Raw genomic sequence first — 16,911 nt, forward strand, 5'->3', positions numbered from 1 at the left:
CCATAGATTTGAAAGTGATAAAGAACTTTATACATATTATTATTGTTGCTATTGCTGTTGTTTTTGTTGTTAATATTATTATCGATTGGGCACCAATAGTCCATGTGGACATCAAGAGTGGTACTCTACACTTATAGATGTCACATTTTCTTTGATTTGCTTCAATTCTGCCTTTCTCATAGAGAGCAGCATCCTCACTTATGAGGGCATGACTTGCTGGCCGGTCCTTTGCCAGTTTCTCCCATGCTGTACAATCAATTCTAAAGTTCTACAATAAGACTTTCAATGTGTCTTGGTATCAAGACACATTCTGATTCGCTTTTGAGTGATTGCCCTATAGAGTTCTCCAAAAAACAGTTGTTGTTTTTTTGGCAAGGTTACTTCTGACATTCTAACAACATTTCAAATCATCATAATTGCACTCTGTGGTAATGTTGGAATGATAAGTAGTTTAGCTCTAGAAAGGACCTAAATGACTGGCATCTTCTACTGCGAGTTGATCTTCAGAAACTTCCTAAGAAAATTTAAATGAAAGCAATTCAGTATCCTGACATGGTGCTTCTAGACTGTCCAGGTCTCACAAGCATATAGCAACGAAGTCAGCCCAGTGGCTAAGTAGGCCTACAGTTTGGTAGTCAGTCTAACCCTTCATTCCTATACTTTCTTTTGGAGCCTCCTAAATATGGAGCTAACTCTGGCAATGTGAGTGTCAACCTCATTGTTAATGTGTACCTCCTTTGGCGAGGACACTTCCAAGGTGAGTAGACTTATCCATAGTACTCAAAAGTTCTCCATTTGCTATAATCAATGGTTCCATAAAAGATGGTGTGGTGTTGGCTAATGGAGAACCTATGGTTTCTTGGTCTTAATTGTTAGAGCAAAATTACTACAAGCAACAGAGAATCATTCCATACTTTGTTGCTTCTCAATTTCAGAGGCTGCACTGAGTGTACAATGACTTACAAATTGAAGATAATGCACCAACATGCCCTCCACTTTTGTCTTAGCTTACAGCCTTTTCAGGTTGAAGACTTTGCCATCAGTGCAGTAGCTGACCTTGAAGTTATGTTCATTCTCAGTAAAGGTTTTTGATAACACGAATGAAAACCTCATGCTACAAAGTATGGGAGCAAGGACACATCTTTGTTTTACTTCATTGGTGATTGAGAATTTCGATAGCATCATTCACTATCCAGAAATTTGGCATGCATGCCATCATGAAATTGATGCACAATACTGATTAACTTCACTGGGCAACAAAATTTTGACATAAATACTCTAGATTGATGATATCAAAGCCCTTGGTCAGGTCTATAAAAGTTATATACAGTCCTCTGTTCTTTTCCTACCATTTTCCTAGAGTTATCAGGCAGTAAACACCATATTGACTATTCCTCTTCCTTTTCTGATGCCAGGAAGGTGACCAACTTCCAGGTGAAATGTCAGTCTATTTGAGAAGAACTCTGTCAAGAATCTGGAAAACAGTGACAGAGTAATATCCTTCCAACAGTCACATAATGATCTACTCCCTTTACCTTTATAGAGTTGGAAAATGGAAGCATCCTAGAAAACCTGGGAGATAACTTCTTCATATCATATAACCAGGAAAATTTTAGTCAGTTTTGGATTAGCAATGGACCTCTCATTTACTATATCTCAGCTGAAATAAAATCAGCATCTGGTGCTTTGCCACTTGAAAGGAGTCTAATGGCATTCAAAACCTTTTATTCAGTTAGAACTTCAACTAGGGATTGATTGACTTCAACTTGAGGTAAATGCCCAATGGCTTCTGCATTGATTGATTATGGTCAATTAAGAACACTATGGAAATGTTCAGCCGATCTTTCTAGGATCATGTCCCTATCGTTAATCAATGTGGATCCATCAGCACTGAGTAGTTGAAATGCACCATATGTCTTTGGCCCATAAATAAAATTCAGGGCATCATAAAAGCATTATAGGTTATTACTGTCTTCATAAAATTGAATTTCATCTGCCTTCGTACTGAGCCAAGAATTTTGCATCTCTCTAAGCTTCACTTGGATTTTACTTTTGATGTAATTAAATGCTGCCTTCTTAGAAATGGATGAACTTTCCTGTTGGTAAATACTGTGGAGTTCTCATTTCTCATTTACCAATTATTATTATTATTATTGTTGTTGTTGTTGTTGTTGTTACTATCACTATTACTTCTGCTGACCCAGAAGTAGTCTACTACTAATGACACAAGAGGTAATGGTGGTGGTGATGCTACACATGACCATTTATTAATAATATTATTTGTCAGTATCAATCAATCAATCAGTCAGTCAGAAAACTGAGTTAATTGAGAGAATGATAGGACGTTCTAGGAAAGGTAGGGGAAAGACTGGAATGGAGTCTACTTTTGTTCAATTCATTGCTTTCAAATTTATTTATTTTCATCCATATACACATGCATATATCCCCTTCCACTCCTCTCCTCTCAACTGCAGTCAGGTTAGCATTGTACCTATATATTTTTCATAAACCTGTTTACATATTTAATCATTTTAGGTATGAGGAATCAGGATTAAGGGAAAGAGATATAGAAGAGATAAAATAATGTTAAATAATGTTAAATAAATAATATAAATAAAGTGCTCATCAGATTCTGAAGGTTGGTTGATCTTTTCTATTTGTTTTGTTTGTTTTTCTTCCTCTGGTTGGGGTAATAAAGAACCAGTCAAGTTCAATTGTCCTAGGTTTCTAAATTGCTGAGAAGAGCTGCTTTCATTAAAGTTGATCATTTCACAATGTTATTGTTAATGTATACATTGTACTCTTGGTTCTTCTCCCTTTGCTCAGCATCAAATCCCATAAGTAATTCCTTGCTTCTCTAGAGTCCAACCATTTATGATTTCTTATCAAACAGTAATATTCTATGGTATACATTTATCATAAATTGTTTAGCAATTCCCCAGTTGATGGGCATCCCCTCAATTTCCAATTCTTTGCCATATGAAAAAGAATGAATATTTTGGAACATGTAGGACTTTTCTCATTTTTTATAATTTCTCATAGATATAGACCTAGAATTGGAATTGCTGGGCCAAAAGGGTAAGAATAGTTTAATTTCTCTTAAGCAGAGTTCCATATTGCTTTCCAGAATGGTTGTATCTGTTCACAAATCCACCAGCAATGTATCAATGTCCCAATCCTCCCACAGCCTCTCCAACACTAATCATTTCCTCTTTTTCTCATTTTGGTCAATATGGTAGGTGTGAGGTGATCCATATTGTTGTTTTAATTTGCATTTTTCTAATCAATGATGATTTGGATTCATATGATTATTTATAGCTATAATTTCTTAATTTGAAAACTGTCTATTCATATTCTTTGTGTTCAATTCTCTTTTTTAAGGTTTTAGCAAGGCAAATGGGATTAAGTGGCTTGACCAGAGACACACATCTAGGTAATTATTAAGTGTCTGAGGCCAGATTTGAACTCAGGCATTCCTGACTCCAGGTGCAGTGCTGTATCCCCTATGCCACCTGGCCATCCCATACATATTGTACTGTACATATTGTAGATACATAATGTGGACACTTGTGTTTTTAGGCAATAAAAATCAAATCAAATCACTTGTACTCACTCTAGAGAAACATGGAATGAATTATGGTATCTGATGCTGAGTGAAGGGAATAGAACCAAGAAAACCATGTAGAATCAACAAAAACATTGTGAAATGAACAACCCTGATGGAAGCAGCTTCTCTCAGCAGTCCATTGAGCAAGAACAACTGTATTAGACTGACTATGGATTATATTATTACCTTCCAGAGGAAGAAAAACAAAACAAACAACAGCAACAACAACAACACACACACACTCAAACACACAAAACCGTTCAGGATCTGATGAACTCTTTATAAAAATTCTCTCTTTTGCATCTCTTTCCCTTAATCCTAACTCTTCATCTGGAAAATTACAAAATTGTAAACATGTATGTAAAAATATGTATGTACCATTGTACTGACTGTTTGAAGCTTAGGGGAGAGGATTAGGAAGGGAGGGTGGAAGGGAAATTTTATAACTTAAAAATATACATGTGCATAACAATTTAAGTATGTAAATAAATAAAAGAAATCACTTCTATTCCATTGGGTTTAAGAGAAGAATCTATAGAATGGACTGCACATTTCCCAAAAACTCATTTTGTCTGCTTATATTTTTTTTTTACCTTGTGTAAGATATCACCTTTCTCCCTTCTACCTTCTTGGTTCTTCTCTTCTACCTAAATTCCTTATCGTACCCATTATTAAAATACTTCTTTAAAATTGCAAGATATATTCAAAGGGAAATATATTTGGATAACTTGTCTAGTCTGGAAGTCTTTTTTTATTCTAATGTTTTCTTTTGTCAGGTAAGAGGAAAGAAGGGGAGAGTGAACTTTCTTTTCTATTCACTAGTTGGAAGAGAGTCATTAATTATTTTAAGAGGGAATAGCAAGAAAAAAGTACATTCTAGGGACAAATGAGATACTAGAAAAGCAAACAGAATAGTCTAAATGAGCAACAATAAGCAGACAAATAGTTGAAAAGTGAATGAAAGACCAAAGATGTGTCACTACTTCAGATTTGCAAAGAAAATAATTCTGAAGTAGGATATTATTTTAGTGGGAAAATAAACACACTAATACATCATTTTTGGAGATTTGAATTGGTCTAAATATTCTGGAAACAAATAAGAACTACCTTTAAGTCATTAAATTTTCCCTTTTTTTCAGCCTCACAAAACCACCACTATATATACTCCAAAGAGGTCAGTAATAGGGGTGAGTTACCCATCTGTAAGCAAATGTTTACAGTAGAATGTTTGTTGTAGCAAAATCCTGGAAATATAATAGAGAGCCATCAATTGTGGGATGACTTAATGATCTGTGATATATGAATATGATGAGATGACATTGCACCATCACAAATGATGGATATGAGTGATTCATAGAAACCTGGGAAAACTTGTATGAACTTTGGCAGAAAGAAATAGGTAGGAATATATGACATTCATGACAATAATAGTATGAAGGAAAAAAATTTGATGGACTTCATAGCTCTTTTTACTCAATAGAGTAACCAATCAGGATTTTGTCTCTTGGCAAAGAAGAAATGAATTTGAACTACAGAGTAAGATTCATATTTCTAAAAATATTAAATCTGTTGATTTATTTTAATATGGGAGAGTCTAAGTTAAGGAGAATAGAAAAAATGAAAAAGACAGAGAAGAAATAAACAATTCATTTAAACATACACAGAATAAAAAGCAGATAGAAATTTAGGAGACCTATATAAAAATGCTGGTTTATTAAAATGTTAAATTTTACACATTTTAACAGTACAAACTAAGTGAAAATTTTATTCTTTGATAATTGAAAAGTTCTCATTCATGACAACACGCACATACACACACACACACACACACACACACATATATATATATATATATATACAAACATGTAAATATATATATAGGCATGTAGCAAAAACATACATGAATGAAATATATGCAATGAAATAAATGAAAGCACACATATAGTGCTTAAAATGATCCATAAGAAGCCTGGAAAAGTTTTGGAAAGTCAGACTATGCTAAACAAAAATGTTTTTATCTTGAACTTTTGACACAAGAGATCCATAAGTGACTTTTGAGTAGGGGAGAGACATGTTCATGTTGTAGCTATGTTTTTGTGGCTATATTTTAGGAATATTACTATAGCACCATTATGGATTATGAATCAGAATGGGAAGGATTTCAGGTTGGTAGAGTAATTTGTAGGCTGTTGCAATTTAAATTACTTATGACATGAACTCTAACATTACCTAGTATATAAGTGGTAACAAAATGAATAACAGGTACCCTATTGTTTATCAAAAAATATTTATTATGAATTTCTTTTACCAGAAGGGGGGAAAGGTGAAAAAAAGGCCCCTTTCCCCAAAGTTTCCATTTTTGAGAGCAGAAAAACCCATAATTGTCTACAAACTTACCGGGGAAATACAGAAAAGATGAAAGGGAATATTGAAAAGAAAGACACTAGAAAATGGATAGAGAAAAGACCTACTCCAGAAGATTGGAAGTAAAAATAAATTTGAAGAAACTGGAAATTTGAATGAAAAAAGAAGCGGAATATCTTAATTGTATCCTCTTCTTACTGCATCTTCTATAATTTCATCATTTTAGCTATTATTATTGTGCAAATGCCTTCTACCCCTTGCAGATCTCACTTTAAGATATGGTATGTAACATGTGATCTTTTAGATTCGTTGAGAGAATTGAAAGAAAGAGTGACACTTTCAGGGTCATGAAGTTAACATATATCAGATGTGAGAATTGAATATAGGTTTTACTTACTCTGAAGTCTACTTCTCTACCACTTTCTTTGTAAGCCTGGTCTTAATACCCATTTTCTAAACATTTTAATTTTAATGGAAGCATGTATGCATATCTCTGTCATAAACCTGGAAAAAATGAAACAAAAAATAAGAAATAGGAACAAAAGTAGAAAGAGTAATTAAGGTGCCAGATCTATGTGGAAGCCACCAGTAATTTTTGAAGGCAGCTATTCAACTTGAGCTAATATTATATTGATTCATTGACAATTATTTTGAAGGCTCATAGGTAATTATGTGAATATTCCTTTCTGGATTACAGAATAACAGTTCTTCGTATTATTAAATGCTGGTGAAAAAAATTTAAGGACCCAATAATGGAAATAACATTTTATAAATATATTTTCATAATATAGATTTGGGTCATGATCTTTAATTATATATAATAGTTGATATATATCTTAGAATTAAATCAAATTTTGCTTTTCCTTATGCAGAATTTTTTTTACATACAACTTGGGCAGTAAACACTAATTTAGAGAGGAACAAGATATCTATATCCCCTCTTCTTTTGTGGTCTATACTGTTTCTTCTATTTTTATATGACACTAGAAAACAGTATGTAGCATAAAGCAGCTAGCAGGGGACAACACTTAGGAAAGCAGCCAATTACTGCTTCCAAGAGCAAAGTATTTTGGCTTGGCCTAGGGACTAAGTCTGCTCTGTATTTCAAAATGAAAATCACTTAATGGCTCTTCAGTGCTCTGTTACCATATATATGCATTAGAGCAGCCTGAAGAGAGAATATTTATTGATTGTTTTTGGAGAACAGGTTACTCCCCATATCATACTTACATTTTCCTTCATTCTACAATTTCCAAGTGATGGATTCATTTAGATGAGGACAGTTGGATTTTAGAGCAGATCTTAGATTCAGGAACTATATTTTGATCTACTGAACTTTCTTCCTTGATTTCAAAATAGAATGGAAAATACATTTTTCATTGTTTTGAAAATAATGAATAAACAATTTTTCATTCACATGTTACCAGAAAAATCTATACTCATTTAAGTTTTTATAGTCAAAAATTACCCCAGATTTATGACTATTTCTCAACTTTAAATTATTAATATCTATAATTTTAATTTTCTTTTTCTAAAAATTATGTATTCCCATATATATATATATATATATATATATATATATATACACACACACACACACACTAGAGAAATAATTCCCTATTCTTTCTTTTTAGAAGCTAAAAGAAGGTATTTAAATTGTCCCAATAATATGAAAAAGGCACAAAATTGACTATACCCCATCTCTATTCATTTGAACTTTCTGATGAAAGCAAATCTCATATTCCAATGCTGATCTCATTCCTCTTGCTTTCCAAGATAGCCATTGACTAACTAAGAACTCTGTAAGGTAGGACTGACAACTAGCCAAGTTGGAATTACTGCTGGTCAAAGATTAGGATATAAAAATAACATGGAAAAATAGAAGTCCTCTATAATCCAGCCAAATGGACTGGAATCAAACAAATTAACTGTCACACTGGCAGAGAATGCATGATAAACCTTCTCTTTGCTTAGTTTTCCATCATTTTCAAGCATGTGTTTGATTATTCTGGTCTGATTGATAATGAAATCACTGCATTAACACTGCCAAAAACAGAACAGAAGTGAAGACAGGAATACCCTAGTCAGGCTTCATTTCTCTTGAAGAGTTCAATAATTATTGATCCCTTTTCTAGGACATCTCAAGCTCTTGATTCTCACATGACTAGCTGGTAGGTTTGGATCTTTTTTGTTGTTGCTTTTTTTTCTTTTTGATTTTTAAAATCAGGTAGAAAAATAAAGGTTTAATACAAGCAAAAGAACAGGAGAAAGTAACCCATGAGGTATATAAAAATATAAGAAATGGAAAAAGAAAAGGACCTAATAAGCATGACTATTATTTTCCCTTGCATTCCCAGTCAGACACCCTCCCAATTCTGTTAGGGAGGGAAATAGTGGAAAACTTCCAGAGAAGAGACCTTGCAGTCTTAGTTAGCCACCTATTTGATAATGGACTGTGAGAACAATAGCCTGCCTTCTCTTGTTTGATAAGTGCTAAACTAAGAAGACCTTCCATATTCAGACATTACTTCATTTAACAGGTCATTAGAAATCTTTTCCTGATACCCTCGCCATCTGGATGGTGAGGTAATATTTTATGAAATCCTTTTATTCTTCTCTTTGTTGCTGGGTAGATTTATCCAGTAAAGACTGTAACTCAGAAAACCTTAACCAATCAGGTTGGAAGAAAGGGGGCTGAGTGGGGGGGGGGGGGGAATCCCGGTAGCCCATATAATTTTGCTTGACTGTCACCTTGGGTGCAGCTCCTTGATCTTCACTACCTTTGTGAGACTTGGGTGTGGCCTTTTCTCGAGAAAAGCCAAATTAAACTTTCCTTTTTTTCACAGAGAAGTCTCTATTTTTAAGTCAATTTTTATCCCACACAGTTTTTGGTTTTGGCCAGGAATCTTAACCTCCTCCCTGAGACTCTCTTGGGCATGAGCACAAGCAGGTGCCATGCTGGAACGTTATCAGCAGCTTGTGATTTAGTGCCCAGACAGATCTCTCCAGGAGTGAGGGAAAGGAACCCTAAGAGAGACTTAGCTGGAGCAAAACAGAAAGCTACAAGACCTCCAGAGGCAGGGGACAGCACAAGAACAGATCCAAGGTTAGCATCATGGTCCTTAAGTTTATGTACAAAAGTCTAGGTTCAAGTCCTAGGTGACCATTCTCTTGTTGCTTCCAATAAAGGATCCAAATCTGCAGGTTGGGTTCATTTGGAGCAGGATAAAAGGGCAAGAGTGGAAGTAGTCCCACGCAATTAAATTGTCAGCCCAATGCAGTTTGAGTCTGTAGGGCATGCAGGCAGTTTGAGTCCGTAAGATTCTAGGGCAATTGGGGGGGGGGGGGAGATTCCGAGGATGCCAGGCAGTTTGAGTCTGTAGAGCGAAAGGTCCAGTTGGTTCGAGTCCATAGGACAAAATAAAAGGGTCTGGAAGTGCCAGATGAGAGCTCTGGTGTATAAACAAAGTAAATCTTCCTAGGAGAAATTCCAAGAGACAGCATTAGACCGAGGAAAAAAAAATAGGACGGTTAAATTTAAAGCATGGCTGTAGCAATAATTTACTGTTATCCCTCCCTGAAGTGCCACGAAATAGTCCCTTGGGACTTCAACTTAGTATTTGGAATGAGGATCTAAAATATCAGGGGAAAGTGCAGAAAATGATAAAATGCTGCTGACTTTTTATCTTCCCTGCTTTTTCATTGTGATTCTGTGTTGCTAGAAAGCTTTCTCCTCCTCCCCCTCCTCCCTTTCCCTGTTGCTTTTCTCTGGAGCTTGCCTGGTCATATTTTTTTGTTTTAGTTTATTATCTCTCGACCTTGGGAGAGAAATGGAAGCAAAAAGGGAATTTAATAAGAAAAAGGGACCTTATTCTGAAGTTAAAGAGACAATAAATTTACTAAATATGTTAAATAATGAAGTCACAGAAAGAAATGTTATTTTAATTGGAAAAAGGTTTTGGGAAAGTAAATCCCGCAGAGTCAAGAGAGTCAGGTTAATTCTAAAGTATATAATTTTGTTACATAAATACAAAAAAATGAAAATAAATAGTTAATCTTTTACCAGAACAATATGGCAACATTATAGTTTTGATATTCTGGTAATGTTAGTTATTACAGAGAGTAATGGAACAAGGGGCAGGACCTAAGAACAGAAGAGCCCCCAAGAAGGATTTTGGACCTGCCTCCTTATGAGAAAAGTTATGTGGTTTATTCTATCTGCAGAAGGGATCAGGTAATATTCCAATTAGGCTGTGAGATTTTCTTAAGTAGCTGTTTGCCGTCTCAAAAGTTTTACTTTAAAATAAAGAAGTATCAAATATTAAATGCTTTGAATGGAAAATGTTTTCTGGAAAGTGGAATCATGTCTGTGGTTTATATAGATAGTTCAGAACAGTATTAACTACAGTTGAAAAAGAGTTAATAAAAAAGAAGAGTGAAACAATATTAAGGGGAAATGTATGGGTTCTGAAAGTACTAGGAAAGCAATTGAAGCATAGAGACAATTGGTGTTTTTGAATTATTTGCTAAGTATGGAAACTGGTTAAAATGTAGACAAATGATTTCAGTAGGTTTGATACTGTATAAATAAAATGATTAATTTCGAGGATTTCGGTGCCTTGGGAGGTGATTTCAAATTCAATTAAGTTTTTTTTTATTTTTAATGTTTTATGGCTCCTCCAGAGTCATAGGAGGAAAAAGAATTAATATAAATACTGCAATAGATAGGGACAGAATGGCTTTGCTCGAGGCTGACAGTAAGCATAGACTGTGAATTATCTTAATCAAGCTTTAGAATTACTAAAAAGGGGAATTGGGAAACTGATTCAAAATATGTTTGGGGTATGGTTCTTGTATCTGAAAAAAATCTGGGGTTGTGAGAGATAATAAATAGTAAAGGTACAGAATTAATGTATATTACTTTAATATCTCAAATTGAGGGGAACTCCAATTCCTAAAACTTAAAGTATTTTAATATTAACAAATGTTGGTCAATGAGGATAGTAAACTCTTATAAGTTGGAGCATTGAGAAGTTTGAATTGCACTGATAAAGATAAAAATAATTTGCAACTTTTTTGACTTTGAAAAAGAAAATGATTTAAGGTTATTTTGAATATGACTTGGAATTTGAGAGAAGTATAAACAAAATCTTGTAATCATAAAAAGGGATTTGTAGCAACAACTGGGTTTAAGAATTTTTTGTGTTGCAAAATTCTAAGAAGTAAAGGGAAACTACATGAAATTGAAATATGTAGTGAGAAATTAGTAAACTTTGTATAAGAACAGATTTGAGCAACATTTTTTGGCAATTTAAAATTGTGTTACAATAATGAGCAATGAATGAATTGAAGTCTGTTATTTAGGAAGAATAAATTTTATATGTAAATGCAACACTAGCATGAGTAAAAAGTGTACATTGGGCTTCTGAAATTATCATATGTACAAGAATGAAATTCAAGGAGAATCTTATTTTCTTTGTTTTGAAAATAAGAAGTATATTTGCAAGAACAGATAAATAAGCTTATAAAGCACACATTTAGAAGAGTTTCATGTGGAAAAGATAATTATAAAGTTAACATTAAGAAAACCTGTTTTGTTATTTTGTTTTAAGAGAATGAGATGTCAGAATGAAAACTTTATGTTTCATGCAGGTTAAGCATTTAATGTTTAAATTTTATAGAAGTAAAATTGCAGATTTCATCCCCCACATTAAATGTAGATTCAGAAGGATAGTGTAACTGCAAGATAAGCTTTCCAATAATGTTGGATAATGTGAGGGTCTTTGGAAAATAATTAGGAAATTAAAAACTATATAATGCTAATTATATGACTTATCAATAAGTTTTTGAAGAGTGTTATCATACATGTGATTTACTTCTGGAAATATAAGTTATTTTACTGTAATGTTGTCAAACCTGAAATTAATGGTTGATTGCTTTGTAGGAATAATGAGGGAAGCGATCAAAGATCCTCTGCGCTCCCTGAGATTTTTTTTTAGGTTTTTGCAAGGCAAATGGGATTAAGTTGCTTGCCCAAGGCCACACAGCTAGGTAAATATTAAGTGTCTGAGACTGGATTTGAAGCCAGGTACTCCTGATTCCAAGGCCGGTGCTTTATCCATTATGCCACCTAGCTGCTCTGCTTCGTCTCTGAGATTTTTAAATGATGTGTTGCACCTTGTTCTAGAAAGGTAGGTTTGGGTATAAATGTAATAATGGAAAGATTGTTTTTTGAAATCTAGTTCTTAATGTGTTATATTTATTACTGTTTTGTTAAATTTAGAGTTATACTATTAGGTTGAATGAATCTGAAAAATAATAATTTGTATTTCAAACATGACTAATAATTAAACAGATTTATTGTAGAGAATTGTTTGCATAAGAAATTGACAATTATGTATAGGAATTTTTTGTTAATATATGTATATAAATATAAATATATATATATATTTATATTTATATTTATATTCTCAAAATTGTGGTTGTTTACTTTGAAGTAAAAGCACCTAAGTTACATGGGAAAGAAAACGATAATAATTTGTCACTTTTTTGTGACAGCCTCTGGCTAATTGTTATGTGAGAATTCTTAGAATAATCTCCTAGTCAAAGGGGGTGTTTATTTATTGTAATACAGTAGGGTAGCCAAGAGGCCTCTAATATATCATATTTGTCCAGTAATAAAACAGATATGATTTCAGAAAAAGGGATGTGGGTCTGCAGATTAGAAGTTAGTTCCACCAGGAGGATAGACCTTCTAGATGAATTATGAATCATATTTGTGAAGAAGTTTTTTTGTGTGTCAAGAAATCCTCCAGATGCTAGGGGAACTTGACTGCTTTTTGAATGTTTAGAAAGTCACTTTATTTCATTGTAATTCTGATGAGAGGGACAGTTAGAGTAAATATAGGTGATATATTTCTAGGGAAGAGAACTGATTCATTGTGACCCTTCCCCCAATAAAGATTAGAATTGGCATTTATTCCTTGTGACATGTATTCACTTGGAGATCTAATTAGATGGAATTATTATTTTAGATCAGAGGACTTATAATTGACTTCTGTTTTGTGTCTAACGTCAGGGATGATCAGCAAAGGAAGTGCTGTTAAGTCAATGCTCTCTTGAAGTCTGGAAGCCCAAAGGAGGTTTGGACACTACACAGGGGACAGGTGCATTGAGAGAAAAAAATGAAGAGGCGACTTTTCAGTGCAACCTGAGGTTGGACCTTTTTGACTTGTCTTCCCCAAATGTGACATTTAACTAGCCACATGACCTCTGCCTGGAAACTGACACTCAAAATCATATCTATAAAGGAATTTTCCTTTGATGTCCTGGATATTTTTTGTAAATCATTAAAGTCAATCTGATATAGAAATTTTAGGTCAAGTGGAAGTTAATAACTAGATAGGCTAGCATGTGGTTTTAATCTGTGCTGTTATCTATATGTTTTGAGAAGAGTTAAGATTCTTTTATTTTTTGCAAGGGAAAGGATAATTAGGTAACAAGAATAAAGAAGGTTATGTAATCCCAAGATACACTTCTGTGCACTAGAAGTTTCAAGTTCTACTTTGAGAAGGGAATGTAAGTCAATTGAGTATATCAGGAGAAGAATTACTTATAGTTTAGATAAGAGACATTTTGGGAAGAAAGAAGAGTTTATTTTCGTTGAAGATACTTGAGTTATTATTTTAATGAAGAGCAAGAGATTGAGGCTATTTGTGTGTCACTTGCTGGACACTCTTTGTACAAAGATGGTTATCTAATATAAATGATATAAGCTCTAGTTAACTTGATAATTTTCAACATATTCACTTGTGAACTAACAATTATGGAAGTTGTATTTTTGTTAAAGTAAAATATGTATTTCAATGTGAAATGTGAATTTAATAACTTTAGAAATTTATGGTCTGATGATGAAAATATGAATCTGTCTGATAAGATGTTGTGTTAAGAAATTACTTTACCAGAGGAGTAGATCTCAACAAGTCATCTCAATTGGAGATTGGAATGGACTCTGCAGATACAGAAAGATATTGAATGTCTCCAGGGAAAGAAAGAAACCAACATCATCCTCCCTTTTGTGTCTATGATATGTGTGTATCAGTTGTTTTTCAGGGTTCCAAAAATAAGATAGGTCCCACGTGGCAGGAAGAGAGAGACAACATAGAACTTGAGAGGGTATCAAGGATAGTATGAGAGGACCTCAAGGGGACAAAATATATAGTGATATATATTTAGAAAAAAAGAAGAGGGATTGAGTGGAATATTCCATCTTAAGAGTTAATATTGATGGTGAATTCCTCTCAGGGTTAAAAATCATTAAAACAAAGACAGACTATTACCCTTAGACTATTCTTAGTAGAGGGAGAAAGGCCTTGCATTCCCAGTCAGACAAACCCCTCCCAATTCTGTTAGGGTGGGAAATAGTGGAAAACTTCCAGAGAAGAGATCTTGCAGTCTTAGTTATCCACCTGTTTGATAATGGACTGTGAGAACAGTGGCCTGCCTTCTCTTGTTTGATAAGTGCTAAACTAAGAAGACCTTGCATACTCAAATATTAATTCATTTAATAGAAGGTCATTAGAAATCTTGTTCTGATTTTCTTGCCATCTGGATGTTGAGGTAATATTTTATGAAAACCTTTTATTCTTCTCTTTGTTGCTGGGTAGATTTTTCCAGTAAAGATTATAACTCTGAAAATCTTAACCAGTTTGGAAGAGAGGGGACTGGTGAGGGGTGGAATCGTGCTAGACCATATGATCTTGTTTAACTGTCTCCTTGGACCATTTCCTTGATCTTCACTACCTTTGTGAGACATTGGGGGTGGCCTTTTCTTGAGAAAAGCCAAAATAAACTTTCCTTTTTTATCAGAGGAGTCTCTATATTTTTAAGTGGATTTTTATCCCACACAAAAGGATCCACAGAATTCCTCAAGAAAGAGACACCAGGATAGAAGCTCCAAGGGCTGTAATAGCCAAATTCCAGAACACTCAAATAAAAGGGAGAATATTGCAAATATCAAAAAGAAAACAATTTAAAAAGAAAGGGAACACAATCAGACTAACACAGTAACCATCAGCCTCAACATTGAAGGACGGGAAGAACTAGAATAAATGGGAATAGCATTTCAGTTGCTGAGGACCTCAGATTACAACCCAGAATTTACTACCCTGAAAATTTCAGCATATACTGTCAAGGAAAATCATGAATGTTCAATAAAATACAGGATTTCCAGAATTTGCTGACATAAACACCAGAACTGAACAGACAAGTCAATTGCCAAATATATAACTGAAGGGTTATATTAAAAAGATAATTGAAAAGGGGGCCTGAAAAAAACTGTTTTAAACAAATGTTGATACCTGAAATGTAAGATAAATAATTTTAACTCATTAAAACTTTACCTCTCTAAGGATGATTAGAGGGTAGAATATAAATGAAGAGAAGGAACATGAGGGATAGAGTTTTAATTGGGTCTTTTCCCTGGATTGAAGAGGTAGAAAATCATATTACTATGTATGAGATAAAAACCTCTGAAAAAAACAGTAGTATCAACTCTAAATTAAGTATGTTATTATACTCTGACTTTAATGAAGAGGTACTAAGCTCCTTACCTAATGAGGGCATCATAAGCTGCAAGGCCCTAAGACAGTGTCACTATTTATTTACAATCTTTTTCAAAGTTCTCAATGAGACCTCAAGAACGACCTAGTAGCTATAGAACTTCAAGATACTTTCAGCTAATTATATCAGGATGTTTCATTTAAAAGTGGGTTAAATACCCTGGGTGGTAGTGGGGAGGGTACAGTGGAAGAGATAAAGGGTCTTGCTTCACTTAGCAAGGTGTTATAATAACCCTGGGTGTGTGTGGGGGAATGGCAAATTTGGAAAGAAAATAAGCCAGAGGGGGAAGGGCATAAATAGTTCAAGAAATGATGTGAACTTGGGGAATATTTTAACATGTGAAGAGGATTGTGTTTACTTGAAAGGTACTTGAAAATGGGGTAAGGTAAAAAATGATTACAATTGTAATTTGATGCAATGTGAATCAATGTTGCTTATCAAACAATCAAGTAAACAATAAGTGATGATATCTTGATAACAATACGAGATTATCAAGCATATTAGAGCACCAAGGGAAGAGGCAAAAATATTTATAATTTTAGAGGGAAAGAAGGGATATTGGAATGCTGTATACATTCTATTCAAGATACTCAGCCCAAAGAGGAATAACATATATTCCCAGTTGGGATTAAAAATCTTACTCAATCTACTGAGAAGGGGTGGACTGGGAAAGGGGAAGATAAGGGAAGAGGGACTGATAAAAGGGAAGGGAAGGGAAGGAATAAGTGAAGATAAACTGAAATTTAATTTTTGAAATAAATATATCAAAGGAGAAAAGGAATAAAATTTTGGTAAGGAGGAATATGAAAAAGAGGGAAGAGATAAATATAAATGGAGAAAGATAGCATAGAGGGAAATACAGAATTAGTAATCCTAACTGTAAATGGGAATGGGAATAATTGAGACATAAAATGAAAATGGATAGCAGATTAAAAACCATAATACTAGGTACAAGAAATACATTTGAAGCAGAAAGATACTCACAGTGTAAAGGTAAAACGTTGGAGCAAAATATATTATGACTCAGCTGAAGTAAAAAAAAAAATCTTGGGAAGTGTTTCTAATCTCACACAAAGTAACAATAAAAATCAATCTCATTAAAAGGGATAAGGAATGAAACCAGATCTTCTTAGAAGGAACCATTGTAAATGGAGTTATATCATATTAAACATTTAAAAACATAGTTGAATAGCTTCCAGATTCTTAGAGGAAAACTTGAGTGAATTACAAGAAATAGACAGCAAATGGTGCACCTCAACCTCGTCTTTCAGAACTAGATAAATCTAACAACAAAATAAGCAAGAAGGAAGTTAAGAAGG

At 33.9% G+C, this 16,911-nt stretch overlaps 1 long non-coding RNA gene across 2 annotated transcripts; it reads left to right on the plus strand.

Moving 5' to 3' along the window:
• Positions 1–8,757: 8,757 nt before the first annotated feature.
• On the plus strand, positions 8,758–14,838 carry LOC141501310 (uncharacterized). 2 transcript variants are annotated; one of them, XR_012472207.1, is made up of 3 exons: positions 8,758–9,077; positions 10,082–12,162; positions 13,050–14,838. It is a non-coding gene; the product is annotated as an uncharacterized LOC141501310 (long non-coding RNA). The 2 variants fall into 2 exon arrangements; XR_012472206.1 differs by lacking the exon at positions 8,758–9,077 and having other exon boundaries at positions 9,084–12,162.
• The last annotated feature ends 2,073 nt before the right edge of the window (positions 14,839–16,911 follow it).

Source organism: Macrotis lagotis, chromosome X (assembly GCF_037893015.1).
Source record: "Macrotis lagotis isolate mMagLag1 chromosome X, bilby.v1.9.chrom.fasta, whole genome shotgun sequence".
NCBI classification, from domain to species: Eukaryota; Metazoa; Chordata; class Mammalia; order Peramelemorphia; family Peramelidae; genus Macrotis; species Macrotis lagotis.